This window comes from Ostrea edulis, chromosome 9 (assembly GCF_947568905.1).
Source record: "Ostrea edulis chromosome 9, xbOstEdul1.1, whole genome shotgun sequence".
In the NCBI taxonomy this organism is placed as follows: Eukaryota; Metazoa; Mollusca; class Bivalvia; order Ostreida; family Ostreidae; genus Ostrea; species Ostrea edulis.
Genome location: NC_079172.1, coordinates 1,447,039 through 1,474,021, shown reverse-complemented (window position 1 = coordinate 1,474,021; position 26,983 = coordinate 1,447,039). Strand labels below are relative to the sequence as shown.

The 26,983-nt window shown below is 39.3% G+C and overlaps 1 long non-coding RNA gene across 3 annotated transcripts; it reads right to left on the bottom strand.

Moving 5' to 3' along the window:
• Positions 1–749: 749 nt before the first annotated feature.
• Positions 750–26,983, bottom strand: LOC130049977 (uncharacterized). 3 transcript variants are annotated; one of them, XR_008798321.1, is made up of 5 exons: positions 26,912–26,983; positions 26,565–26,619; positions 2,194–2,362; positions 1,722–1,903; positions 750–1,436 (listed from the first exon to the last, which is right to left on the bottom strand). It is a non-coding gene; the product is annotated as an uncharacterized LOC130049977 (long non-coding RNA). The 3 variants fall into 3 exon arrangements; XR_008798323.1 differs by lacking the exons at positions 26,565–26,619; positions 26,912–26,983 and adding an exon at positions 7,338–7,580; XR_008798322.1 differs by lacking the exons at positions 26,565–26,619; positions 26,912–26,983 and having other exon boundaries at positions 2,194–3,112.

The following is a 26,983-nucleotide window of genomic DNA, read 5'->3' as shown; positions in this document are numbered from 1 at the left end:
CCCTGATGTGTTATTCCTCCTTAAATTTCTCTGGTGTGTTACTCCTCCTTAAATTTCTGTGTGTTATTCCTCCTTAAATTTCTCTGTGTGTTACTCCTCCTTAAATTTATCTGGTGTGTTATTCCTCCTTAAATTTCTCTGATGTGTTATTCCTCCTTAAACTTCTCTGGTGTGTTATTCCTCCTTAAATTTCTCTGGTGTGTTATTCCTCCTTAAACTTCTCTGTGTGTTATTCCTCATTAAATTTCTCTGGTGTGTTATTCCTCCTTAAATTTCTCTGGTGTGTTATTCCTGCTTAAATTTCTCTGATGTGTTATTCCTGCTTAAATTTCTCTGATGTGTTATTCCTCCTTAGATTTATCTGGTGTGTTATTCCTCCTTAAACTTCTCTGGTGTGTTATTCCTCCTTAACCCTTTCTCTACCGGCACATTTTAGAGGTTTTTAAAGACTAAATGACAATATTTTTACATCGACTTAAATCTGCATGTATCACGATTTGGGATAGGCATATGACATATAATTTTGTTAGGAATTGGACAGGGAATAATTTCGTATAAAGTTTGTCAAGGTATCCCATGACCTCAAAGAGGTATACGGGGTCAAAGGTCATATAAGTGCACATTTTTGCATTTTTGTCTCTCTCTGAAATATATATATTACGACCCCTCTCACTAGATTAGAGTCAAAAATAGGAAATTCTAAATGCATGAGCTGATGTGCCTTTGAAAATACTACAAACACATCACAATCAAATTAATCAATTTTATTGACAAACGAATATTTTGGTTGCTAAGTAACAACACCCATAGTAAAATTTTGACCGTAATTTGCCTTTCTGCATACATTCGACACAATTTAAACATAAGTACATTGAATGATGATTAATAAATGTCACATTATTTTAAAAATATAATCTTTAAATAAATCTTAATCATTTTAGAATGTTTTTAACAAAAAAATATGATGATGAGAATTAAGGTCAAAGGTCATAAAATGGAAACTTTGTACTTTATATACATTGTACATATCCATCATTTTCTAATAATATGACGTTTTACCATTATGTTCCACTAATTAGAATAAATATTGCAACATTAAAACAAAGATCTTTATTATTAATCTAAAATAATTTAATTGTTTGCATTCAAATATATTTGGTTGCTAAGCAACAGCACCTTATCAAATGTTATAAAAAAAAAACCTACCCGATTTTCCTCTCCAAGTTCAACGAGTACTTACTTTCAATCACTAGATTTAAATGTACTTGCATCATATTTAACAAAAAATGTTCTTATATTCAACCTCTTAAAATCTATTTCTAGACATCATTCTTGATACACTGTACTGGGTTGTTCCGATAGGGGCATGCATTGACCAATATCTGTCCATCGAACGGAACTTCACAGCAGACATGTATAAGATAATGCCCAAAAATCTGGAAAAAAAAGAATTTCTTAATACTTAGCCCTAAATCAGAGCTTTTGAATGCTCAATTGGCTCTGTAAATATTTTTTATAGTCAAGGCCCTCTGAAAATTGCAAGTATACATTTAATTACTTATGATATTTTATCAGAGGTAATTGTAGTACACATCTAATAAATGTGTTAGACGCACAGCAAGATTAATTTTGGTAAAGATAATCGTTTTATTATGCATTTTATTATTCGTTTTCAAATGAAAATCACTGTCACAATATCGGTACTTTAAAACTAGTAATACCTGTACAGTTCCTCTTCAGTGAAAGGCTGCGAACTTCCTTGGGAAGCATAATGACAATCCTTCCCCCTAGATATGACCATCTCAGCATAATGGTTGGTGGCAACACAGATGGAGAAAACCAGATCTTCTGTCAAAAACAGCTTCATAAAATCTGCAGTTCTCTGAATAATCGGGTCCCATATCTGAAAGGAAATTGCAAATAAAATCAGTATTGGCCACCATACCTTATTTGTCAGCATTTAGAAAACTTGTCATACCTTATAATTAGAAAAAGAATAATGATTTTCCGTTTTTTTGGTCTCTTTTTGTATATATGTGATACCTAGTAATGCAGTAAAAACAGTAAAAGGTACACGAATATCCGTGTATCATGACGCCATGATTCCATTTGTGAATGTATCATCTGGATTTATTTGAATGTTAACCAAATGTATAGAGATTTAACCCTATATTCAACCCCAAAGAGTCATACCAACTGAATGTCAGGTTGTCACTCTGAATGAAATGGCACAGTTCTTGGATCAGGTGTCCCTGTGTTTTTCAAATCAGCATCCTACCAATGCATGTCTGGCTTTGCCAGTAGACTGTCACTAGCGGACGATACCTGGGAACTTTCCACTAGATATTGTGATGTCAATACCCTTTTTAAAGATGAAAAGAAATTACAATTAAGGATTGTTGGTTTATGTTTTAAAGCAAAATATGTTCAGTGGCGGATTTAAGGGGGTGGGGGCGCAGCCCCCCCCCCCCCCCTAAAATTTTCAAATTTAAGGTAAATCGTGGTATTGGCCTATCTTGTTTAGAAAAATGTACTAAACGATAATAAAAGCAATACTTTCTTCCACTCCCGAGGAAATAAATGACAAAATCTTTTGATTTATTGAATTTTTTAATTGGGAGAACTTGATTTTTTCCAAAAACCTTTAAAATTACGTCATTTTACTAATTTCGCCATATTAAAAATGATAAAAAATAGTACAAATGACTTAAATAGAAGACATTTCAAGCCCTATAAAATCTGCAAAATCTAAGAGCTTCCGGGGGCTTTGCCCCCTGGGCCCCCACCTCAAGGTGGTCCCCAGACCCCCTGCCTCATAAAGTGGCGCGCCCCGTAACCGTAATTCCTGGATCCGCCCCTGATGTTTCATGGTAGCAAGGGACAGTTTCGCACTTAAGTGCAGCTCAAATTTAAAGATACAGATGCCCTGTATTTGAAGTGACATTGGTAGGGGATGAGTTAGAAATGAATGGAATATTTTATTATACATTGCGAGTGTAGCAGAGTGCGTAATGAAAAAAAAAGATATGCATCATGTAGGTGTCAGCATTATGCCTAGCATATACAAGTGGGGGGGGGGGAGTACTGAAGAAATTCTGGTCCTGTGAAAACACTGCAACTCTGAGGGAAAGTATATTACCCCAGATATAAAAGTAGAATTGAATTGGTTCTTCATGGTACACAGTGTCTAAATCCCCTTGCATGGTATTCTGAAGGGGTGTGGATTTAGTTGAAATTAGAGAAAATCTAGGCAAGATCATAGCTCATAGCATACCAGTACCAGCATGTATGGATCACATGTAATTTATGGTCATAAGGCTACTAAGTGTATATAAAATACATGTATTTGGATAAAAGAGAAATCTATATGATTTTTCATTAGCCTGTCATAATCAGACTTTGATTGATGTTACGTACCCCCCCCCCCCCCCGTCCCCCACTTCGGCCCATACACACATTTCGTTTATATTTCTGTTACAATATGAAGAAAATAATTCAAATTATGATAATAAATTCTATCATTACAATGACGTAATATGTGTTTTCCTAACAGATTGTGTTTTCTTTTCATAGAAAGATAATTTTTTATAAACATGGAAAAATCCTGGAAAATAGCCTTCTCACCAGCATAAAACCAATATTGGTATATATAACAGTTACACAACCTTCAACACCTATTGAGAATTTAAAAAAAAGATATATAAAATACCTCAAATTCAGATCTAAACGTTACATTTTTTCGGAATAGTAATATTTTTTCCCCTGCCAAACAAAGAAAACTAAAAAGAAGTTCGCATATAGCCTATAGGCCTATACTTTTATTTTTCCGTGATCAGGATCGCGGGCCCTGTGGGGTTTTCTGAAAGTGTGCACGGGGAACACACGTGTTTCCGTTTCAACGAAAACAACACAGCTTCACTGTGATTATCACAGCGAATGCTTGTATTTTACATCTTTAAAACGACCTGATGTCAGAAAAAGATGCCCTGGATCTCCTGTTGCAGGATGACCCAAACGATCATGCATTCAGTATAAACATGTACATGTAAGTTGATGTAGCCACATAGGCCGACTAGAAAAAAATTGGCAGTTTTGTCATGTTATGAAAAATTCGCGATTTGATGCCATAATTTTTCGTTTCATTAAAGAAAATATTTATATTTTATGATTTCTAAACCAAGTGAATAACATCTAATTGTTTATTAAGAGCTGACATCATTTAATCTGTCCTGGCCCGGCATTAATCCGTCTGATTAACACCCCCCTTTTTCCAGGATTCTCTCCTTACCTGACGCTCGAGTGTAAGAAGGGGGTGGATAGGGGGATGGGGGTGGTTTTAATCAGACTGGGCATTCATGGCCGCTGGTTAGAGGGCTATTTTCCAGGATTTTTCCATGTTTATTAAAAATTATCTTTCTATGAAAAGAAAACACAATCTGCTAGGAAAACACATATTATGTCATTGTAATGATAAAATTTATTATCATAATTTGAATTATTTTCGTCATATTGTAACAGAAATATAAACGGAATGTGTGTTTGGGCCGAAATGGAGGGGAGGGGGTTACATGTACGTAACATCAATCAAACTCTGATTATGACAGGCTAATGAAAAATCATATATAAATTTCTCTTTTATCCAAATGCATGTATTTTATATACACTGAGTAGCTTATGACCATAAATTACATGTATTCCATACATGCTGGTACTGGTATGCTATGAGCTATCATCTTGCCTAGATTTTCTCTAATTTCGACTAAATCCACACCCCCATCAGAGTACCATGCAAGGGGATTTAGACACTGTGTACCATGAAGAACCAATTCAATTCTACTTTTGTATCTGGGGTCACATACTTTCCCTCAGAGTTGCAGTATTTTCGCTGGACCCTGTAGGTTTTAACCTGAATATTTGTTTGTCAATAAAATTGATTTATTTGATTGTGATGCTTTTGTAGTATTTTCAAAGGCACATCAGCTCATACATTTAGAATTTCCTATTTTTGACTCTAATCCAGTGAGAGGGGTCGTAATATATATAGTTCAGAGAGAAAAAATTGCAAAAATGTGCACTTATATGACCTTTGACCCCGTAGATCTCTTTGAGGTCATGGGATACCTTGACAAACTTTATAAGAAATTATTCCCTGTCCAATTCCTAACAAAATTATATGTCATATACCTATCCCAAATCGTGATACATGCAGATTTTATTCGATGTAAAAAATATTATCATTTAGTCTTTAAAAACCTCTAAAATGTGCCGGTAGAGAAAGGGTTAAGAGATATATTTGATAATTCCTTTTCAGACCCCATGTGTTCAACCTCAAAATGTTCTGCAAAAAATTGCAAAACTTGTGATATACTGATCACTAAAAATTCATTTAGTAGTAATCTAACTGGACGTAGTTTCTGTACCAAAATGTTTGATAATCTGACTTGTAAATCTTCTAACGTTGTCTACGCCATTGAGTGTAACCTGTGTGGCTTAATTTATGTGGGAGAAACCAAGGGTTCACTTAATAAAAGAATATCGGGGCACATATTTCAAATTAATAATGGTGGTAACCAACTTCTTTACAAGCATTTTAATGCACGGGACCACTCCATCTTGTCCATGAGGGTAAGGATTTTAGAAAAAAATTACCATCACACAAACAATCCTACATTAAGCACCCCTTTTCGTAGACAACGAGAAGATCACTGGATCAGGACCCTAGGCACTGCATTTCCATATGGATGCAATGATAATGTATATGATGTGGGAAATTTGACTAGTCCACAAGGAAATAACGTGAATGTGATGGGACTCTTTCCCAATACCCAAAGACGAAAATGCAGTCACGGACATCGTTCATATAAAAGACCAAGTATAAATGATGTCACGTTTGATTCACTTTTGCCTCACGTCAACAGACAATTAGGTCCACATCATATTCGTACAAAACTTTACTCTATTCCATTGAGAGTTTTACACACGTTATTTGAAGAAGCTATGGCTAGTCTATACTTGGATTTTTCAACACCTGAATATAGACTTAACTCTATGATTATGGATGTTGCCTACCACAGGCTCTATAAACCAGCACGGACCATGGATGATATTCCTTCCAAATCATGCCGTGAGTTCCTTAAGCTCAAATTTACAAACAAAGGAATAGATGCCGTCAACATAAGCAACATTCTTCGTCATAAAAGGGTTCAGTCGTGTATTCCAACTTATTTCAAGTTCAAGTCTACACCCTGTATTTCCTACAGCTATACTTCTACTATTGCATCCAAACTTTTTAATTATAAACAAACTTTGCAGTGCTTAGATATAGACCATCTTATATGTATTCCACCAACATGTTCTTGTTCTTCATCTTCTTTCAACTATAGTCCAGCTGGACATGTCATTACTGGTGATGTTGATATAGTTGAAAATGAGGACCTCAAATCACTTATTCTTAAAGGTCCTAAATACAGAGAACTTCGGTCTTTTAATTGGCGACAGAACTTCATCTCTATTATGAGTTCTGTCGAAGATTATTCCAGACGATGGGCTAAATATGAAAAAGGAAAACTTGATACATTGTCAGAATGGGTTAAAAGCATAAGAGGGATATTAAAATCTCGCATTAGACACATGAAAACAAAAGTACGTACCATCTATACTTCTGTGCTTAGTAAACCAGAAGTGATAAAAGAATTAGATAGGTTACATGAGGAATATGTTTTGGTTCCAGCTGACAATGCTAGTAACAACATTGTCTTTGTTTGTAAGGCTCATTATTACAACTGTATTTTAAACGAACTTGCCATTAATTCCACTTTTGGTAATCATACCTATACTCCAACTGCCCTTTCAAAAGATGAAATTCTTCAAAACCATGCTTCAGTTTTAGACACATTTAATATTCCAGTCAATGGGTCGAATGAATATGAGTTACCGTACCTATACTGGATTCCTAAACTACATAAAAACCCTTACAAATAAAGATACATTGCTGGATCCAGCAAATGCTCTGCCAAGCCCCTATCTTTGCTCCTCAAGAAAATGTTAACAGCTGTGAAGGAGAAACTTCAAACTTACTGTGCGACTACATATGCCAGAAGTGGTGTTAATCAAATGTGGATTCTAAAAAAAATTCTAAAGAACTTTTAGTAAACTTGAAATCATAGAATTTTCCCCAAATCAATAGCATTAAAACCTATGACTTTTCAACACTATACACGACCATTCCTCACGATAAATTAAAGACTAGACTTTTTGACATCATAGACCGTTGCTTCTTCAACAAAAACGGAAAACGGAAATATTCATATCTAGTGATCAGTCATTCAAAAACTTACTTTGTTAAACACCACAATGATTCCACGCACAAGTACTCTGAAGTTGAAATAAAAAATATGCTAGAGTTCCTCATTGACAATATCTTCGTGATCTTTGGTGATCAGGTCTTCAAACAGTCTGTTGGAATTCCCATGGGCACGAATTTTGCTCCTTTGTTAGCTGACCTGTTTTTAAATTCATATGAAGTAGAATTTATTCAAAAACTTCTACGTGAGAAGAAAAAATCTCTCGCTGTGACCTTCAATTGGACTTTCAGATATATCGATGACGTTTTGTCTATTAACAATGATAACTTACATTCATATGTCGATTTGATATATCCCTGTGAGCTCGAAATAAAGGACACCACAGAGTCGTCCACTTCTGCTTCATGCTTAGATATTTTATTGAAAGTAGACATTAACGGCAAACTGACAACTCAACTGTATGACAAACGGGAGGATTTCAGCTTCCCCATCGTCAACTTCCCATATTTGTTTAGCAATATTCCATTATCACCTGCATATGGTGTTTATATATCTCAACTGATTCGATATGCAAGAGCTTGTTCTGGGTATAGTCAGTTTTTAAATCGAGGTAAGCTACTGACAAACAAGTTGATGGTACAGGGATTTCAACAGTCTCGATTGAAGTCAGCATTTCGCAAATTCTATGGTCGTTATAACGATCTAGTTCGTCAATACAACCTCACATTGGGTCAAATGCTGTCTGATTTGTTTCATACCGATTGTTAAGCCGTTCTTAGCACACTGATTTTGACTGCGGATAACTCCGTTTACATGATCAGGATATAGGGCTCACGGCGGGTGTGACCGGTCAACAGGGGATGCTTACTCCTCCTAGGCACCTGATCCCACCTCTGGTGTGCCCAGGGATCCGTGTTTGCCCAACTATCTATTTTGTATTGCTTGTAGGAGTTATGAGATTGATCACTGTTCGTTATCTTCACCTTGCATACAATCAGTAAGTTTTGTATCTCCAGTTGTAATACAAAGTATCAGGAAATATAATATCAGTAAGTTTTGTATCTTCAGTTGTAGTATCATGAAATATACTATCAGTAATTTTTGTATCTCCAGTTGTATTACAAAGTATCATGAAATTTACTATCAATACTCTTCCGTGTACTTATTATAGAAATTATGTAATATACTTATATGAATTGTGAATATTGTTTTTGAATGCTATGAGAAAAATAAAAACTTGAAATTTGCTATGTTAATCCACTGTTCTTATTCGTGTAACAGTGAAATTCACTTTCAAATCAGATTTAGTGTCTCAATTAATCAAATGTTACTGCCATTCTTCTAGAAATACGTTGCATATTTTGTAGTACTATTTTTTTTCTGTTGTAGATTGATTTGAGTGGAATAATGAACCTCCAGATATTTATGCACATTTTCATGTGTATGGTTAAACTTCTGTTGCACTTGCGCATGCGAACTTATCCTATATTGCATGTTGGAGTTTTATTTCATGAATAGTTTAGGTTCTGTTGAACTAGTGAATTAAAAGATGAATAATGAATGATGTATGTTTAGCTCACCTAAGAATGGTCTGTCTGTCCGTCTGTAAACCTGAAAGTTCAAGTAACCTCATCATCACGTTGATTTGTCTGTCTGTAAACCTTTCATATTTTCGTCGACTCCAAAACCATTGAGACAATTTCAATTGAACTTGGCAACCATCCTTGGGTGACGAGGAGCCAAGTATGTTCAAATGAATGATTCGCCCTTTCCAAAGGGAACATAATCAGGAAAAGGTGAAAATAGAGTTCTCAAGAATCACTGGGTCAGAAAAGTTGAACTTTTACATGAAAGGTTTCTAACATAAAGTTGATTTAAGTTTGTGTAACTCATGGTTCCTGGGAGTAATGCCACATGCAGATATATAGTAAACTATTTTAGAATCTTTTTTTAAGTTTAGAAGAAAACCGCGATTAATCGTGTTGATATGCAAGTATTCCTAGCTAGGTACTGCAGATCTAAGATTTTCAAATTACCCCATCCCCTCTCCCATGAAGTATGGAATAAAACTTGTGTGTGAGAATATAAGAGATGCACCGTTTAAAATATTTATCTGAGCAACATCAGGTCCATGATTAATCGTAGTGGTATGCAAGAGTATCTGCAGGTAGTTAAAAGTCAGGACCCAGGGTAGTTAAAATTCAAGACCTGAGGTAGCTAAAAGTTAGAACCCGTGGTAGTTAAAGTCAGGAGCCGGAGTAGTTAAAAGTCAGGACCAGGTGTAGTTAGAAGTCTGGACACGAAGTAGTTAAAAGTCAGGACCCGTGGTAGTAAAAAGTCAGGACCAGGAGTAGTTAAAAGTTAGGACAAAAGGTGGTTAAAAGTCGGGACCAAGGGTAGTTAAAAGTCAGGATCCGGGGTAGTTAAAAGCCAGGATCCGGGGTAGTTAAAAGTCAGGACCTGTGGTAGTTAAAAGTCAGGACCCGCGGTAGTTAAAAGTCAGGACCCGGGGTAGTTAAACGTCAGGACCCAAGGTAGTTAAAAGTCAGGACGAGGGGTACTTAAACGTCAGGACCCGGGGTTGTTAAAACTCAGGACCCAGGGCAGTTAAAATTGAGGACCCAGGGTAGTTAAAAGTCAGGACCTGGGACACTAAAAAGTGAGAACCATGGGTAGTTAAAAGTCAGAACCCACAGTAGTTAAAAGTCAGGACCCGGGGTAGTTAAAAGTCAGGACTCGTGGTAGTTAAAAGTCAGGATCCGTGTTAGTTGAAAGTCAGGACCCGGGGTAGTTAAAAGTCAGGAACCGGGGTAGTTAAAAGTCAGGACCCACAGTAGTTAAAAGTCAGGACCTACGGTAGTTAAAAGTCAGGACCCGCGGAATTTAAAAGTCAGGACCAGGTGTAGTTAAAAGTCAGGACCAGGAGCAGTTAAAATCAGGACCGACGGTAGCTAAAAGTCAGGACCCGGGGTACTTAAACGTCAGGACCCGGGGTTGTTCAAAGTCAGGACCCGGGGCAGTTAAAAGTCAGGACCCGGGGTAGTTAAAAGTAAGGACCCGGGGCAGTTAAAAGTCAGGATCCGGGGTAGTTAAAAGTCAGGACCCGTGGTTGTTAAAAGTCAGGACCCTGGGTAGTTAAAAGTCAGGACTAGGGGTAGTTAAAAGTCATGACCCCTGGTAGTTAAAAGTCGGGGCCAGGGGTAGTTAAAAGCCAGGATCCGGAGTAGTTAAAAGGCAAGACCTGTGGTAGTTAAAAGTGAGGACCCACAGTAGTTAAAAGTCAGGAGCCGGGGTACTTAAACGCCAGGACCCGGTGTTGTTCAAAGTCAGGACCCGGGGCAGTTAAAAGACAGGACCCGGGGTAGTTAAAAGTCAGGACCCGGGGCAGTTAAAAGTCAGGACAACTGGTAGTTAAAAGTCAGGACCCGTGGTAGAGAAAAATCTGGACCCTGGGTATTAAAAGTCAGGACTAGGGGTAGTTAAAAGTCAGGACCCGTGGTAGTTAAAAGTCAGGACCAGGGGTAGTTAAAAGCCAGGATCCGGAGCAGTTAAAAGGCAGGACCTGTGGTAGTTAAAAGTCAGGACTCGCAGTAGTTAAAAGTCAGGATCCGCGGTAGTTAAAAGTCAGGAGCCGTGTTAGCTAAAAGTCAGGACCAGGGGTAATTAAAAGTCAGAACCAGCAGTAGTTAAAAGTCAGAACCCACAGTAGTTAAAAGTCAGGAGCCGGGGTACTTAAACGCCAGGACCCGGTGTTGTTCAAAGTCAGGACCCGGGGCAGTTAAAAGACAGGACCCGGGGTAGTTAAAAGTCAGGACCTGGGGCAGTTAAAAGTCAGGACAACTGGTAGTTAAAAGTCAGGACCCGTGGTAGAGAAAAGTCTAGACCCTGGGTAGTTAAAAGTCAGGACTAGGGGTAGTTAAAAGTCAGGACCCGTGGTAGTTAAAAGTCAGGACCAGGGGTAGTTAAAAGCCAGGATCCGGAGCAGTTAAAAGGCAGGACCTGTGGTAGTTAAAAGTCAGGACTGGCAGTAGTTAAAAGTCAGGATCCGCGGTAGTTAAAAGTCAGGAGCCGTGTTAGCTAAAAGTCAGGACCAGGGGTAGTTAAAAGTCAGGACCAGCAGTAGTTAAAAGTCAGGACCCACAGTAGTTAAAAGTCAGGAGACGGGGTACTTAAACGTTAGGACCCGGGGTTGTTAAATGTCAGGACCCGGGACAGTTAAAATTGAGGACCCGGGGTAGTTAAAAGTCAGGACCTGGGACAGTTAAAAGTCAGGACCAGGGGTAGTTAAAAGTCAGGACCTGCGGTAGTTAAAAGTTTGGACCCGGGATAGTTAAAGTCAGGACTCGTGGTAGTTAAAGTCAGGAACCGTAGTTGTTAAAAGTCAGGACCCGGAGTAGTTAAAAGTCAGGACCCGGGGTAGTTAAAATTCAGGAGCCGGGGTAGTTAAAAGTCAGGATCTGCGGTAGTTAAAAGTCAGGACCTGTGGTAGTTAAAAGTCAGGACCCATGGTTGTCAAAAGTCAAGACCCGGGGTAGTTAAAAGTCAGGACCAGGGGCAGTTAAACGTCAGGACCCGAGGTTGTTAAAATTCAGGACCCGGAATAGTTAAAAATCAGGACCCGGGACAGTTAAAAGTCAGGATCTGCGGTAGTTAAATGTCAGGGCCAGGGGCATTTAAACGTCAGGACTCGGGGTTGTTAAAAGTCAGGAGCCGGGGTAGTTAAAAGCCAGGACGAGGGGTAGTTAAAAGTCAGGATCCGGGGTAGTTAAAAGTCAGGATCTGCGGTAGTTAAAAGTCAGGACCTGCGGTAGTTAAAAGTCAGGAGCCGGAGTAGTTAAAAGTCAGGAGCCGGTGTAGTTAAAAGTCAGTATTCGGGGTAGTTAAAAGTCAGGACCCGTGGTAATTAAAAGTCAGTACCAGGTGTAGTTAAAAGTCGGGAGCCGGGGTAGTTAAAAGTCAGGACCTGGCGTAGTTAAAAGTCAGAACCCGCGGTAGTTAAAAGTCAGGAGCCGGGGTAGTTAAAAATCAGGACCTGCGGTAGTTAAAAGTCAGGATCCGGGGTAGTTGAAAGTCAGAACCAGGGGTAGTTAAAAGTCAGAACCCGAGGTGGTTAAACGTCAGGAGCTGGGGCAATTAAATGTCAGGACCCGGGTTTCTTAAAAGTCAGGACCCGAGGTAGTTAAAACCCAGGATCCGGGGTAGTTAAAAGTCAGGACCTGTGGTAGTTAAAAGTCAGGACCCGCGGTAGTTAAAAGTCAGGACCCGGGGTAGTTAAAAGTCAGGATCCAAGGTAGTTAAAAGTCAGGACGAGGGGTACTTAAACGTCAGGACCCGGGGTTGTTAAAACTCAGGACCCGGGGCAGTTAAAATTGAGGACCCAGGGTAGTTAAAAGTCAGGACCTGGGACACTAAAAAGTGAGAACCAGGGGTAGTTAAAAGTCAGTACCCGCGGTAGTTAAAAGTCAGGACCCGGGGTAGTTAAAAGTCAGGACTCGTGGTAGTTAAAAGTCAGGATCCGTGTTAGTTGAAAGTCAGGACCCGGGGTAGTTAAAAGTCAGGAACCGGGGTAGTTAAAAGTCAGGACCCACAGTAGTTAAAGTCAGGACCTACGGTTGTTAAAAGTCAGGATCCACGGAAGTTAAAAGTCAGAACCAGGTGTAGTTAAAAGTCAGGACCAGGAGCAGTTAAAATCAGGACCCACGGTAGCTAAAAGTCAGGACCCGGGTTACTTAAACGTCAGGACCCGGGGTTGTTCAAAGTCAGGACCCGGGGCAGTTAAAAGTCAGGATCCGGGGTAGTTAAAAGTCAGGACCCGTGGTTGTTAAAAGTCAGGACCCTGGGTAGTTAAAAGTCAGGACTAGGGGTAGTTAAAAGTCAGGACCCGTGGTCGTTAAAAGTCAGGACCAGGGGTAGTTAAAAGCCAGGATCCGGAGTAGTTAAAAGGCAAGACCTGTGGTAGTTAAAAGTCAGGACTAGCAGTAGTTAAAAGTCAGGATCCGGAGTAGTTAAAAGGCAAGACCTGTGGTAGTTAAAAGTCAGGACCCACAGTAGTTAAAAGTCAGGACCTGCGGTAGTTAAAAGTCAGGACCCGCGGTAGTTAAAAGTCAGGACCAGGTGGAGTTAAAAGTCAGGACCAGGATTAGTTAAAATCAGGACCCACGCTAGTTAAAAGTCAGGAGCCGGGGTACTTAAACACCAGGACCCGGTGTTGTTCAAAGTCAGGACCCGGGGCAGTTAAAAGACAGGACCCGGGGTAGTTAAAAGTCAGGACCCGGGGCAGTTAAAAGTCAGGACAACTGGTAGTTAAAAGTCAGGACCCGTGGTAGAGAAAAGTCTGGACCCTGGGTAGTTAAAAGTCAGGACTAGGGGTAGTTAAAAGTCAGGATCCGCGGTAGTTAAAAGTCAGGAGCCGTGTTAGCTAAAAGTCAGGACCAGGGGTAGTTAAAAGTCAGGACCAGCAGTAGTTAAAAGTCAGGACCCACAGTAGTTAAAAGTCAGGAGCCGGGGAACTTAAACGTCAGGACCCGGGGTTGTTAAATGTCAGGACCCGGGGCAGTTAAAATTGAGGACCCGGGGTAGTTAAAAGTCAGGACCTGGGACAGTTAAAAGTCAGGACCCGAGGTGATTAAACGTCAGGAGCTGGGGCAGTTAAATGTCAGGACCCGGGTTTGTTAAAAGTCAGGACCCGAGGTAGTTAAAAGTCAGGAGCTGGGGTAGTTAAAAGCCAGGACTCGGGGTAGTTAAAAGTCAGGATCTGCGATAGTTAAAAGTCAGGACCTGCGGTAGTTAAAAGTCAGGAGACGGGGTAGTTAAAAGTCAGGATCTGCGGTAGTTAAAAGTCAGGACCTGCGGTAGTTAAAAGTCAGGAGCCGGGGTAGTTAAAAGTCAGGATCTGCGGTATTTAAATGTCAGGACAAGGGGCATTTAAACGTCAGGACTCGGGGTTGTTAAAAGTCAGGACCCGGGGTAGTTAAAACTCAGGAGCCAGGGTAGTTAAAAGCCAGGACGAGGGGTAGTTAAAAGTCAGGATCCGGGGTAGTTAAATGTCAGGATCCAGGGTAGTTGAAAGTCAGGACCCGAGGTAGTTAAACGTCAGGAGCTGGGGCAGTTAAACATCAGGATCCGGGGTTGTTAAAAGTCAGGACCCGAGGTAGTTAAAAGTCAGGAGCTGGGGTAGTTAAAAGCCAGAACTCGGGGTAGTTAAAAATCAGGATCTGCGGTAGTTAAAGGTCAGGACCTGCGGTAGTTAAAAGTCAGGAGACGGGGTAGTTAAAAGTCAGGACCTGCGGTAGTTAAAAGTCAGGAGCCGGGGTAGTTAAAAGTCAAGATCTGCGGTAGTTAAAAGTCAGGAGCCGGGGTTGTTAAAAGTCAGGACCAGTGGCAGTCAAACGTCAGGACCCGGGGTTGTTAAAAATTCGGACCTAGGGCAGTTAAAAGTCACGACCGAGGGCATTTAAAGGTCAGAACCCGCGGTACTTAAAAATCAGAATCTGCCGTAGTTAAAAGGCAGGACCTGTAGTAGTTAAATGTCAGGAGTCGGGGTAGTTAAAAGTCAGGATCCGTGTTAGTTGAAAGTCAGGACCCGGGGTAGTTAAAAGTCAGGAACCGGGGTAGTTAAAAGTCAGGACCCACAGTAGTTAAAAGTCAGGACCTACGGTAGTTAAAAGTCAGGACCCGCGGAAGTTAAAAGTCAGGACCAGGTGTAGTTAAAAGTCAGGACCAGGAGCAGTTAAAATCAGGACCCACGGTAGCTAAAAGTCAGGACCCAGGGTACTTAAACGTCAGGACCCGGGGTTGTTCAAAGTCAGGACCCGGGGCAGTTAAAAGTCAGGACCCGGGGTAGTTAAAAGTCAGGACCCGGGGCAGTTAAAAGTCAGGATCCGGGGTAGTTAAAAGTCAGGACCCGTGGTTGTTAAAAGTCAGGACCCTGGGTAGTTAAAAGTCAGGACTAGGGGTAGTTAAAAGTCATGACCCGTGGTCGTTAAAAGTCAGGACCAGGGGTAGTTAAAAGCCAGGATCTGGAGTAGTTAAAAGGCAAGACATGTGGTAGTTAAAAGTAAGGACCCACAGTAGTTAAAAGTCAGGACCTGCGGTAGTTAAAAGTCAGGACCCGCGGTAGTTAAAAGTCAGGACCAGGTGTAGTTAAAAGTCAGGACCAGGATTAGTTAAAATCAGGACCCACGCTAGTTAAAAGTCAGGAGCCGGGGTACTTAAACGCCAGGACCCGGTGTTGTTCAAAGTCAGGACCCGGGGCAGTTAAAAGACAGGACCCGGGGTAGTTAAAAGTCAGGAGTCGGGGCAGTTAAAAGTCAGGACAACTGGTAGTTAAAAGTCAGGACCCGTGGTAAAGAAAAGTCTGGACCCTGGGTAGTTAAAAGTCAGGACTAGGGGTAGTTAAAAGTCAGGATCCGCGGTAGTTAAAAGTCAGGAGCCGTGTTAGGTAAAAGTCAGGACCAGGGGTAGTTAAAAGTCAGGACCAGCAGTAGTTAAAAGTCAGGACCCACAGTAGTTAAAAGTCAGGAGCCGGGGTACTTAAACGTCAGGACCCAGGGTTGTTAAATGTCAGGACCCGGGACATTTAAACGTCAGGACTCGGGGTTGTTAAAAGTCAGGAGCCAGGGTAGTTAAAAGCCAGGACGAGGGGTAGTTAAAAGTCAGGATCCGGGGTAGTTAAAAGTCAGGATCTGCGGTAGTTAAAAGTCAGGACCTGCGGTAGTTAAAAGTCAGGAGCCGGGGTAGTTATAAGTCAGGATCTGCGGTAGTTAAATGTCAGGACCAGGGGCATTTAAACGTCAGGACTCGGGGTTGTTAAAAGTCAGGAGCCGGGGTAGTTAAAAGCCAGGACGAGGCGTAGTTAAAAGTCAGGATCCGGGGTAGTTAAAAGTCAGGATCTGCGGTAGTTAAAAGTCAGGACCTGCGGTAGTTAAAATTCAGGAGCCGGAGTAGTTAAAAGTCAGGAGCCGGTGTAGTTAAAAGTCAGTATCCAGGGTAGTTAAAAGTCAGGACCCGTGGTAATTAAAAGTCAGTACCAGGGGTAGTTAAAAGTCGGGAGCCGGGGTAGTTAAAAGTCAGGACCTGGCGTAGTTAAAAGTCAGAACCCGCGGTAGTTAAAAGTCAGGAGCCGGGGTAGTTAAAAGTCAGGATCTGGGGTAGTTGAAAGTCAGGACCAGGGGTAGTTGAAAGTCAGGACCCGAGGTAGTTAAACGTCAGGCGCTGGGGAAGTTAAACGTAAGGACCCGGGTTTGTTAAAAGTCAGGACCCGAGGTAGTTAAAAGTGAGGAGCTGGGGTAGTTAAAAGCCAGGACTCGGGGTAGTTAAAAGTCAGGATCTGCGGTAGTTAAAAGTCAGGAGCCGGAGTAGTTAAAATTCAGGATTTGCGGTAGTTAAAAGTCAGGACCTGCGGTAGTTAAAAGTCAGGAGCCGGGGTAGTTAAAAGTCAGGATCTGCGGTAGTTAAATGTCAGGACCAGGGGCATTTAAACGTCAGGACTTGGGGTTGTTAAAAGTCAGGACCCGGGGTAGTTAAAAGCCAGGACGAGGGGTAATCAAAAGTAAGGATCCGGGGTAGTTAAAAGTCAGGATCCAGGGTAGTTGAAAGTCAGGACCCGAGGTAGTTAAACGTCAGGAGCTGGGGCAGTTAAACGTCAGGATCCGGGGTTGTTAAAAGTCAGGACCCAAGGTAGTTAAAAGTCAGGAGCTGGGGTAGTTAAAAGGCAGGACGAGGGGTAGTTAAAAGTCAGGAGCCGGGGTAGTTAAAAGCCAGGACGAGGGGTAGTTAAAAGTCAGGATCTGCGGTAGTTAAAAGTCAGGATCTGCGGTAGTTAAAAGTCAGGACCTGCGGTAATTAAAAGTCAGGAGCCGGGGTAGTTAAAAGTCAGGATCTGCGGTAGTTAAAAGTCAGGACCTGCGGTAGTTAAAAGTCAGGAGCCGGGGTAGTTAAAATTCAGGACCCGTGGTAATTAAAAGCCAGGACCAAGGGTAGTTAAAAGTCAGGAGCCGGGGTAGTTAAAAGTCAGGAACCGGGTAGTTAAAAGTGAGAACCCGCGGTAGTTAAAAGTCAGGACCCGGGGTAGTTAAAAGTCAGGACCCGTGGTAATTAAAAATCAGTACCAGGGGTAGTTAAAAGTCAGGAGCCGGGGTAGTTAAAAGTTAGAACCCGCGGTAGTTAAAAGTCAGGAGCCGGGGTAGTTAAAAGTCAGGATCCAGGGTAGTTAAACGTCAAGACCAGGGGTAGTTAAGCATAAGGACCAGGGGCAGTTAAAAGTCAGAACCCGCGGTACTTAAAAGTCAGGATCTGCAGTAGTTAAAAGTCAGGACCTGGGGTAGTTAAAAGTCAGGAGCCGGGGTAGGTAAAAGTCAGGAGCCGGGGTAGTTAAAAGTCAGGACCAGGGGTAGTTAAAAGTCAGGATCCGGGGTAGTTAAAAGTCAGGAGCCGGGGTAGTTAAAAGCCAGGACGAGGGGTAGTTAAAAGTCAGGATCTGCGGTAGTTAAAAGTCAGGATCTGCGGTAGTTAAAAGTCAGGACCTGCGGTAATTAAAAGTCAGGAGCCGGGGTAGTTAAAAGTCAGGATCTGCGGTAGTTAAAAGTCAGGACCTGCGGTAGTTAAAAGTCAGGAGACGGGGTAGTTAAAAGTCAGGAGCCGGGGTAGTTAAAAGTCAGGACCTGCGGTAGTTAAAAGTCAGGACCAGGGGTAGTTGAACGTCAGGATCCGGGGTTGTTAAAAGTCAGGACTCGGGGTAGTTAAAAGTCAGGACCTGCGGTAGTTAAAAGTCAGGACCTGGGGTAGTTAAAAGTCAGGAACCGGGGTAGTTAAAAGTCAGGACTAGGAGTAGTTAAACGTCAGGTTCCGGGGTTGTTAAAACTCAGGACCCGGGGCAGTTAAAAGTTAGGACCCGGGGTAGTTAAAAGTCAGGACCCGGGACAGTTAAAAGTGAGGACCCGAGGTAGTTAAAAGTCAGGATCCGGGGTAGTTAAAAATCAGGACCCGTGGTAATTAAAAGTCCGGAGCCGTGGTAGTTATAAATCAGGATCCGGGGTAGTTTAAAGTCAGGACCAGGGGTAGTTAAACGTCAGGACCAGGGGCAGTTAAAAGTCAGCACCCCGTGGTAGTTAAAAGTCAGGACCAGGGGTAGTTAAAAGTCAGGAGCTGGGGTAGTTAAAAGTCGGGACCCGGGGCAGTTAAAAGTCAGGACATGGGGTAGTTAAAAGTCAGGAGGTTGATGGTGAGTCTACAATAGAAGATGAGAGTTTTTGATGTGAATGTTTAGGAAACTTCTATCAAGTGAACTATGACGTAATAGTAACATTGCATTCGCTGCTGGATGGAGGCGCTACAGTGCTTTTAAGCACAGGTGCTTGTGGACAGAACTTCCGGTAACCCCCTTCTTGTATTTTCAAATGTTCAATTCCTTGGGTATTTCGGACGTATTTTTGATCAAATATGTAACTTCAGAGTTTATATATTTCAATGGAATACACAAATCTCGCATAGAAACCGTTTTTAAAAATGTCATATCACCGATCATAATATTAGTTTGATGTAACGGTATATATGCGTTTAAGTGCGGGATTTTGAGGTAACGGTATATAGAGTGAGGGAAGGCGAAGATAAGGTAAAATATGCGTTAAGAGTAAAAATTTTCCTAAATTATTCACGATTGTGAATAAAAATGTTTACGTTGAAAGAGAGATAACTCTTGCAGCAGCTCGTGAAACACTGAACAGCAGTTGAATGGCATTGATATTAGAATGTTTAAAAGGTGCGTTCTTTTGTTTCTGCATGAAATATATTCTGTAGATGGCCTTGATATACTTTTAAAATTTCTGTCCAGTATTCCGTGCGTTGTAAATTACAATGGACTTTGTGAATGTCACGGGTTTCTGTTTTAGGAATTTCAGGGTACACTTTGTACGTCGCCGTCTGATTCCGTATATTCTCTGTCTGATCAACACGCCGGGTGTTTGGATCCTAAAAACCGGGCCTGACACTAAGAACTCGCGGGTCAAAGATTTCAAAAACCGTTTTGGAATATGTACATGGTATTCACGGAAATAAAGAAACTGAAACACTAAAATATAAAAAAAATTATGTACTCTCAGCGATCGTACTCCGGGTCCACAACAGGAATACACCAGACAATCGTCCTAGCTACATATGTATAATCTGGCTTTGTTTTAACCATGTTTGGAGTTTTACAAGCCAACATGAAATGTACAAGACCGTTTTATTATCAGAAGTTTCCGAGAAATCAACGAGTTCTTCACTTTATACACCTACATCTACTGAAGGACAGCGAGATCCAATTCTATTTTTGTTTATGCACTTCAAAAAATATTAGCCTTTGACTTGATCTCTCTCTCTCTCTCTCTCTCTCTCTCTCTCTCTCTGAACGATGAAACCTATTTAGTGAGGATGTTTTTCTTGGTCCTCATAGTTTAAATCTGTCCCCACAACTTCTGTCCATTGGTTGAAATTTTCCCTCACTTTACACGTTTTACCCTCTCTTTCGTTCTCTCTCTCTCTCCCTCTGTGTCTCTCTCTCTCTCTGTCTCTCTCTCTCACAAAAATACAATTCTTTTTTTTAAATCTCTACATTATTTGACATACTGACGTTACTCGTGTATACTACATGTACGTAATCTCAGCTAAGATCTAATTTATCAAATTACTGATACATAGTACCTCCACATACCTACATGTATATCGCTAATTTAAAAAAACCACCATAGGAACTTTTCAATTTCAGTAGAAGAAATATTGCTCCATGGAAGTCACCATTTGAACGGAAAATTTAGTGATAGTTTATTTTATGGAGTTTACATATTTAGACGGAAAGTAATGCAGCATTAATTTTGATAGAATTAGTTTAATTGTCATCTCACTTACAGCAGTGTCACATAAGTGCACATTAATTGCTAGAACCGGCCGCAGCTGAAAGTAAATTTCAAGACATGGATTAAGAAGGACTACTCCGAGATTTGTTGAAGGTGTCAGTCCAAATGTTCAACCGAGCCGATTCTAAGCCAAGATTAGTATACGACGCAATTTATAACTACCCCCCCCCCTCCCCCCGCGCTACATTAAAATGATTATTTCCCTTACCATCAGTAATCTTGATAAATATATCAACAATAGATTGAAATCATCAAATAAAATAATCAAAATGAATAAAACTGAAATTTGTTCACGGTACAAAAATCCGATTCAATTTTTCAACAGCTGGTAACACGATCTAGGGACAGGTAGCTGGCAGTTCGCCCGCGGTTTACCTCATTTGGGAGTTTTCCCGCTGTGGAAACCTGGTAAACAGTGGTTGTCCGTAGTATAGTCCCTGAATCTGTGTCTTCGCTACAAATAAATCTGTCAAATTGCTCATTTTTCTGAATTTTTTGTCTTACACCCATTGTTATAATATTAATGAAATCAACAATTTTCACTTTATGAAGGGACACGTCAATTCCCATTTAATTTCGTTAAGTGCGGGATTGCGAGATAAAGGTATACATGCGGCGAAGATAAGATAAGGGAGGAAGAGTTTCCTAAATCAATCATGATTGTAAACAACACTTGACATGTAATTTTCCTAAATCAATCATAATTGAAAAAGTCATCTGACATGTAATTTATCATTGAAAATTTATGTTTTAATAAAAATATTTACGTGGAAAGAGAGATAACTCTTGCTGCAGCTCATGGCATTCGATTGGCTTTTATCTCATAATCATATATCTTTATAACAACGGATTAAAGAAAGTGGGCACACTAGAGCGCGGGTTCCCTTCTGTTTAGTGACACTACGATGTCAATCTATAACATAATCGATAATTTTGACTATATATCTAAATATAGAAACAATCTTCCCATTAAAACTTCACTCCTTACACCGTTACACGTGCATGTGAAATATAGCATTTACTTGTACCGACCGACTGACATGCGTCGATGATGAAGGAGTTCGTACAAAAATAAAGAAGTCTGCGTGTGATAATCGGATATAGAATTTCTAATAAAATTTATTGTTCATACCTGACCCGACTACTCCAATCTGCTTCCTTTGTACTCAAACGTCCTAACACAAAGTTGGAAAGGTCCCGCATTGGGGAATACTCACCATGGCGATAGGATATGGGGTACTGTAGAATCATTTAAATTCGCGGGGACCAATTTTTCGTGGATTGCTGAATTTTTACGGGTTCATGGCGACGTAATTTCATAGATTGATGTATTTGTAAGAAAGATAACTCTGGAATGTAATTATGATTTTTTATTCGTTGAGGATGTAAATTCATGGTTGAGGGGTACCCACGAATTCCACAAAAATTGATCCACCACAAATTCTAATGATTCCACAGTACTTAGAATAATCTAACTGTGTCTCGGGACACGTCTTCACCACTGGGTCCGTAGGACAAATTATTATTTTAACGATAGGACATTCTATCTAGGGGGTGGGGGTAGCTGCAAAGGTTTGGTAAAGTAAACATATTTAACCCTAAAATAAAACTCAAAACAACGAGTTTAACTAAATCCAAAGCTTAAAATCTTTAATAAAGTGTGTGTGTGTTGGGGGGGGGGGGGGTGGATTCAATTCATCAGTTCAAACTTACATTTCATATTTTTAATTGTCCTAACATAGCATTGTATGGATGGACAAGTTGACATACAGCGGTCAGTTTTAATTGTCCTAACATAGCATTGTATGGATGGACAAGTTGACATACAGCGGTCAGTTTTAATTGTTCTAGCATAACATTGTATGGATGGAGAAGTTGACATACAGCGGTCAGTTTTAATTGTCATCACAAAGCTGGTTAGACAAAACTGGAAATCAATGAAATGTAAGAGCAGCCAAATTCATATGTTTCATGCAGAAATTGGTACCAGAAATATTGTAATTATCAAAACAGCATTAGATACTAAAACCTTGATGATTTTTTTTAAAATACCATTTTATTGCCTAGCGGTTTTTTCTTTCTTTCTTTTGTAAATTGTGTTTGGAACGTCACGTGATCATAAATATTTTTTTTTTAAAGGAGATTTTACTGTCCGACTCCGTGATTAAATAAATAGATAGTAAAATGGACTACATTTTAATCCGATCAGTGATTTTATAATTTTTAGAAAGTATATAACTCATATAACTTGTTGTGAAAAACACAACCACGATTATCCCAGCAATAATATAAATCCATATCACATAGGGGCGAATCCAGGAATGTGCGGTTTGGGGGCGCAACTTTATGAGGCAGGGATGGGGGCACATTGAGGCCCTCAGTGGGTCCAGTGAGGCCCAGGGTACGAAGCCCGTGGAAGCTCTTGGATTCTACAGATTTTATAGAGCTTAAATTATGTCTCCTACGTAGTCATATTTACCATTTTCTGTCATTTTTGATAGAAATCAATGAAATAACGCAAATGTTAAGGGTTTTTGAAAAAAAATGTATATTTTCCCAATAAAAGTAATTCAATAAATTAAAAGATTTTGTCATTCATTGCGAGTGAAAGAAATTATTGCCTCTTTTTTTTTCTTTACATTTTTCTAATCAAGGGACCACGATTTACCTTAAATTTGAAAATTTTAAGGGCGGTGGTGGTGCTAAATCCCTGTCCTTAACGATTTGCTATATAATGCATTTGGTCTCCCTGATAAAAGGTATATATTAAGCATTTAGAATTTGGTTGCTGTGTATCTTGTTGTCTATAATTATTTGGATAAAAACAGAAAACATTTTTACAAGTTGTGTGTCAGAAAAATATAAAGCCCGACACCACACCTCGTTTGCAGTTCAAGAAAACAAAACACTTAACCTTGCTGTGATTCATTCTGAGAATAGGTACAGTGTAGTTTTATGTTGTTTATTCAGCACATGTACATGTAATATCAGTGATTTATTTTGGAGTGCGTCCTGTATAAATTACGCATTAACTGTGTATCCCAATGGATGCATAATGATTTGGAATTTTGTATTAAACAGGGTATCATTTGATTTGGGAATAATGATATTTCTGGAAAAACTACTAACTTTCTATTTCAGCCTTAGTGACTGGTTAGTTAGTAGCTAAGTATATCAATTATAATTTTTTCTTGTAGTGTAGAGTACATTTATGTAAGTATATTTCTATGTATGTATATACCTAATAAACATTTATTCAGTTATTTATTTTATCTTATCACCTGGTGTCGCTGTTTCTGTCCGAGGATGGAATATATGCAAATATGTGACGAGGATGTGACTTACCATCTGTCCAACAAACGTTTGAATTATTACCATGTTTAGACTTATCTTTCTTATGCTAGTGCTCAGCGTTTTGAATTCCTTATTATTGCTTGGTACATTTATCATATAATACCGAAGGTTGACGGAATATTGTAAATTCTTTGCAGTCCTATCTTATATATTTTAATACGTACAATCGCTCTCAAACAGTATTTTCAATCAAATAGAACTGTATAATTAGATATGAATTGGAGTTCTGAGTATGTCTTTTCTGTGTCTGGATATTTTTCATGATGTTAAGAAAGAAATTGTTTTAAGGAAAGAAAGAATGTGCGCGTTCTATATAAAAAGAAAAAAAAAATGTTTCGTACATTGAATTGAATGTAAATTAAACTATGCAAATTGATCTGTTCTTAAATTGTTGCATTTAAATACATTATATACACTTTTTGCGTAAATTGTATCTTGACATATTTGATATCCTACACTAGGACTCTATAATGGTCTACCAAAATTTCGCAATTCGGTGAATTCTTGTATTATTGTTTTAATAATGATGCACCATATGTAGATGCACAAAAATATTAATCAGAGGTACATAAAAATAATCTTTTCAGCGAACTTATTTCATTTACTGCGAATTAAAACAAAAAGTCCAATACGCTACGAGGGAAAATAGCATAAAATCATCCCCATAAATTGTGAAGTCGCCATGGTTACTACTAGCACAATCTATATCAGAGATATGAATCTATTGTTTTATGATTTTTTTTTTTACGAATAAATCTGATCAATGTCATTCATAAATGGATTGTGTTCTTTGTTGCGAAATACAATCGGCTACGTTTTCGTTAAAAATCGGGTATCGTAAAAGTTTCCAGCATTCTGATTCTTTATATCTCATACAAGGAGTACATTTGTTTTTGGGATGACATGTGGATGAAATTGGCGGCAAGATAAAGATAACCAACGCAGTGAAATGATCCCCAGACAATTGTGTTGTACAAGTGAAATGTAATCATTTACCAATTACAACAGTATACAGGAAAGTAAATCAACGTAAAATGTAATCATTTACCAATTCCAACAGTATACAGGAAAGTGAATCAACGTGAAATGTAATCATTTACCAATTACAACAGTATATAGGAAAGTGAATCAACGTAAAATGTTTCTATTTAACACCCATAATTTTGTATCACTATCACCGTCTTTGAAATACATAATTTACATACTTAGTCATTAATGCATGGTTCATGTGGTGTTCCCGAGATCGCAATACCCGTATCAACTACCACCATACAAAATAAAAACACCGCACGTATTCACATCCACTGAAAAAAAAATGAATATCAAAGTGGAAACTTGATAAGTACATAAAATTTCTACTACTAGATGTATTCCGTTCAAAAGCACCATTTATTTATTTCAACAGTAGTTATAAAAAAAAAGAAGAAGAAGGAATTGGTTGGGAGTTTAATAAACTTCTTAAATTCAAGATTTGATCGTAGATTTAAAGATAAATATTCGTCCTATCAAACTTCTTCACTTAAGCTACGGTGGAATATCGTGACTTTACGACAGCCTATGGGATATATTGTGTGTCCAGGGGTCCGTGTTTGTCCAACTGTCTATTTTGTATTGCTTATAGAAGTTGTGAGATTGATCGATGTTCGTTACATACAGAATTCTAAAGTCAGTATTTTTCGTAGAAGTTTAGTAAAACCTGCGCCAGATCTTATAAAGACTTAAAAACAGTTTGATAGTTCTTGGTTGTGGCACTTACAACAACAATCAATCAGTGTATGGAATTCTTGGATTACTAGTTAAGTGATTTAACACTGACCATGAGCTAACTACATGTAATACAACATAACAGTTAAACCGGATATCATACAAGAATTCTTCATATCGAGGAGGCGAAACACAGTTTCAGAAATAAATGGTAAAACATCGCCAATAGTCTCATGCTATACTGAAAGGAAAAACAACAAAGAACATGTGCTCAATTCAAATCCAAAATTTCTTTCCACCTACTGCTTATCAATCACCATCAACTCCAGTTTTAGACAATACAAACGTTTCCAGAACAGGATAAGATTATAGTTTTAGTATTCAGTTACGTAAGTCTTGGTAACAATAAAAAATACCCTGTAAACTGTTCAAGACAATGGACAGGTAATGTCTGTAGACTCATGCCTTGTAACTCAAGATTATCTGACAATGTGTGAATTTTGGAACGTACATCGCACAATACAAAGTGCATGTGAAAAGTGAAGATAACAAACAGTGACTAATCCCAGAATTCCTATAAGGAATACAAAATAAAAGTTGGGCAAACATGGACTCCTGGACATATTAGAAGTGCGATCAGGTGCCTAGCAGAAGTAAACACCCCTAGCCAGCCCGTCACACCACCTTAAGGCATATGTCTTGATCAGTTAAACGGAGTAATCCTAGTCAAAAGCAAAGACAAAACAGTGTGTCAATAACTGCTTAACAAACAGCGCGTGGTTGTTCTTCATTACTAAATCACTGGTATCTCATAAGATCAAATGATATATATGCTGAACGAACCATGTACAAGAAATCATATAGAAACATGGTCATGTCCCTGTGAAATTAAATATATGATGCATATAACGATAGTGAAATATGTAGGTTATGTACTGGTCAAAGACAATCGCAATGCTAAGCTTGATCTTCCACGATACTGAGTAGATATTTCCAGGTAACCAGTCATGTGAGTTGTGAACTTTGTCCCTGTGACTTGCGGATCATTCATAGGAGTTATGAGATTGATCACTGTTCGTTATCTTCACCTTGCATTATTACTTTAGGGTCACTTATGTACCAAATCAAATATCTCCAAAGATATTGAGCGAGTGATATTTTTTTATGTTCAGACTATCTTGACCTTTAATATTGTGACCTCCAAAAATGAATAGGGGTAATTTACTTATCAGTATTACCAGTATACCAATTTCGTTCGATGTCTTCTGTGCAAAGGCTTCTCGACATATTGATCAGAAAATATACTTACTTTGTCCAGTCTGACCTTTGACCTTGTGACTTCAAACATCAGTTGGTACATCTACCTATCTAGCAATATACAAGAGTTATCACGTTTGATGTTTATCAAACAAAAGGGTTTTAAAGATATTGACCAGATATTATCTTACTTTGCCTAGTTTAGCTCTTAACCTTCACTTCTGTGGCCTGAAGATCAAAAATGGCATTCACCTTTTAGAAGGAAACTAGAGTACCGAGATTGATTTATGTCAATGATGTCTCGTCAAACTACAAACGTTTAACATTTAGAATGAGCTCTCCCGGCAAAAAGGTGAAAGTAACAGGCCTTTAAGAACAGAACTGAAATTCTATACTTACCTCGAATAAAAATCCTAAACAGACAAATACGTTTTCTTTAAAAAGGTAATTGGTGGATTGAAACCAATATCT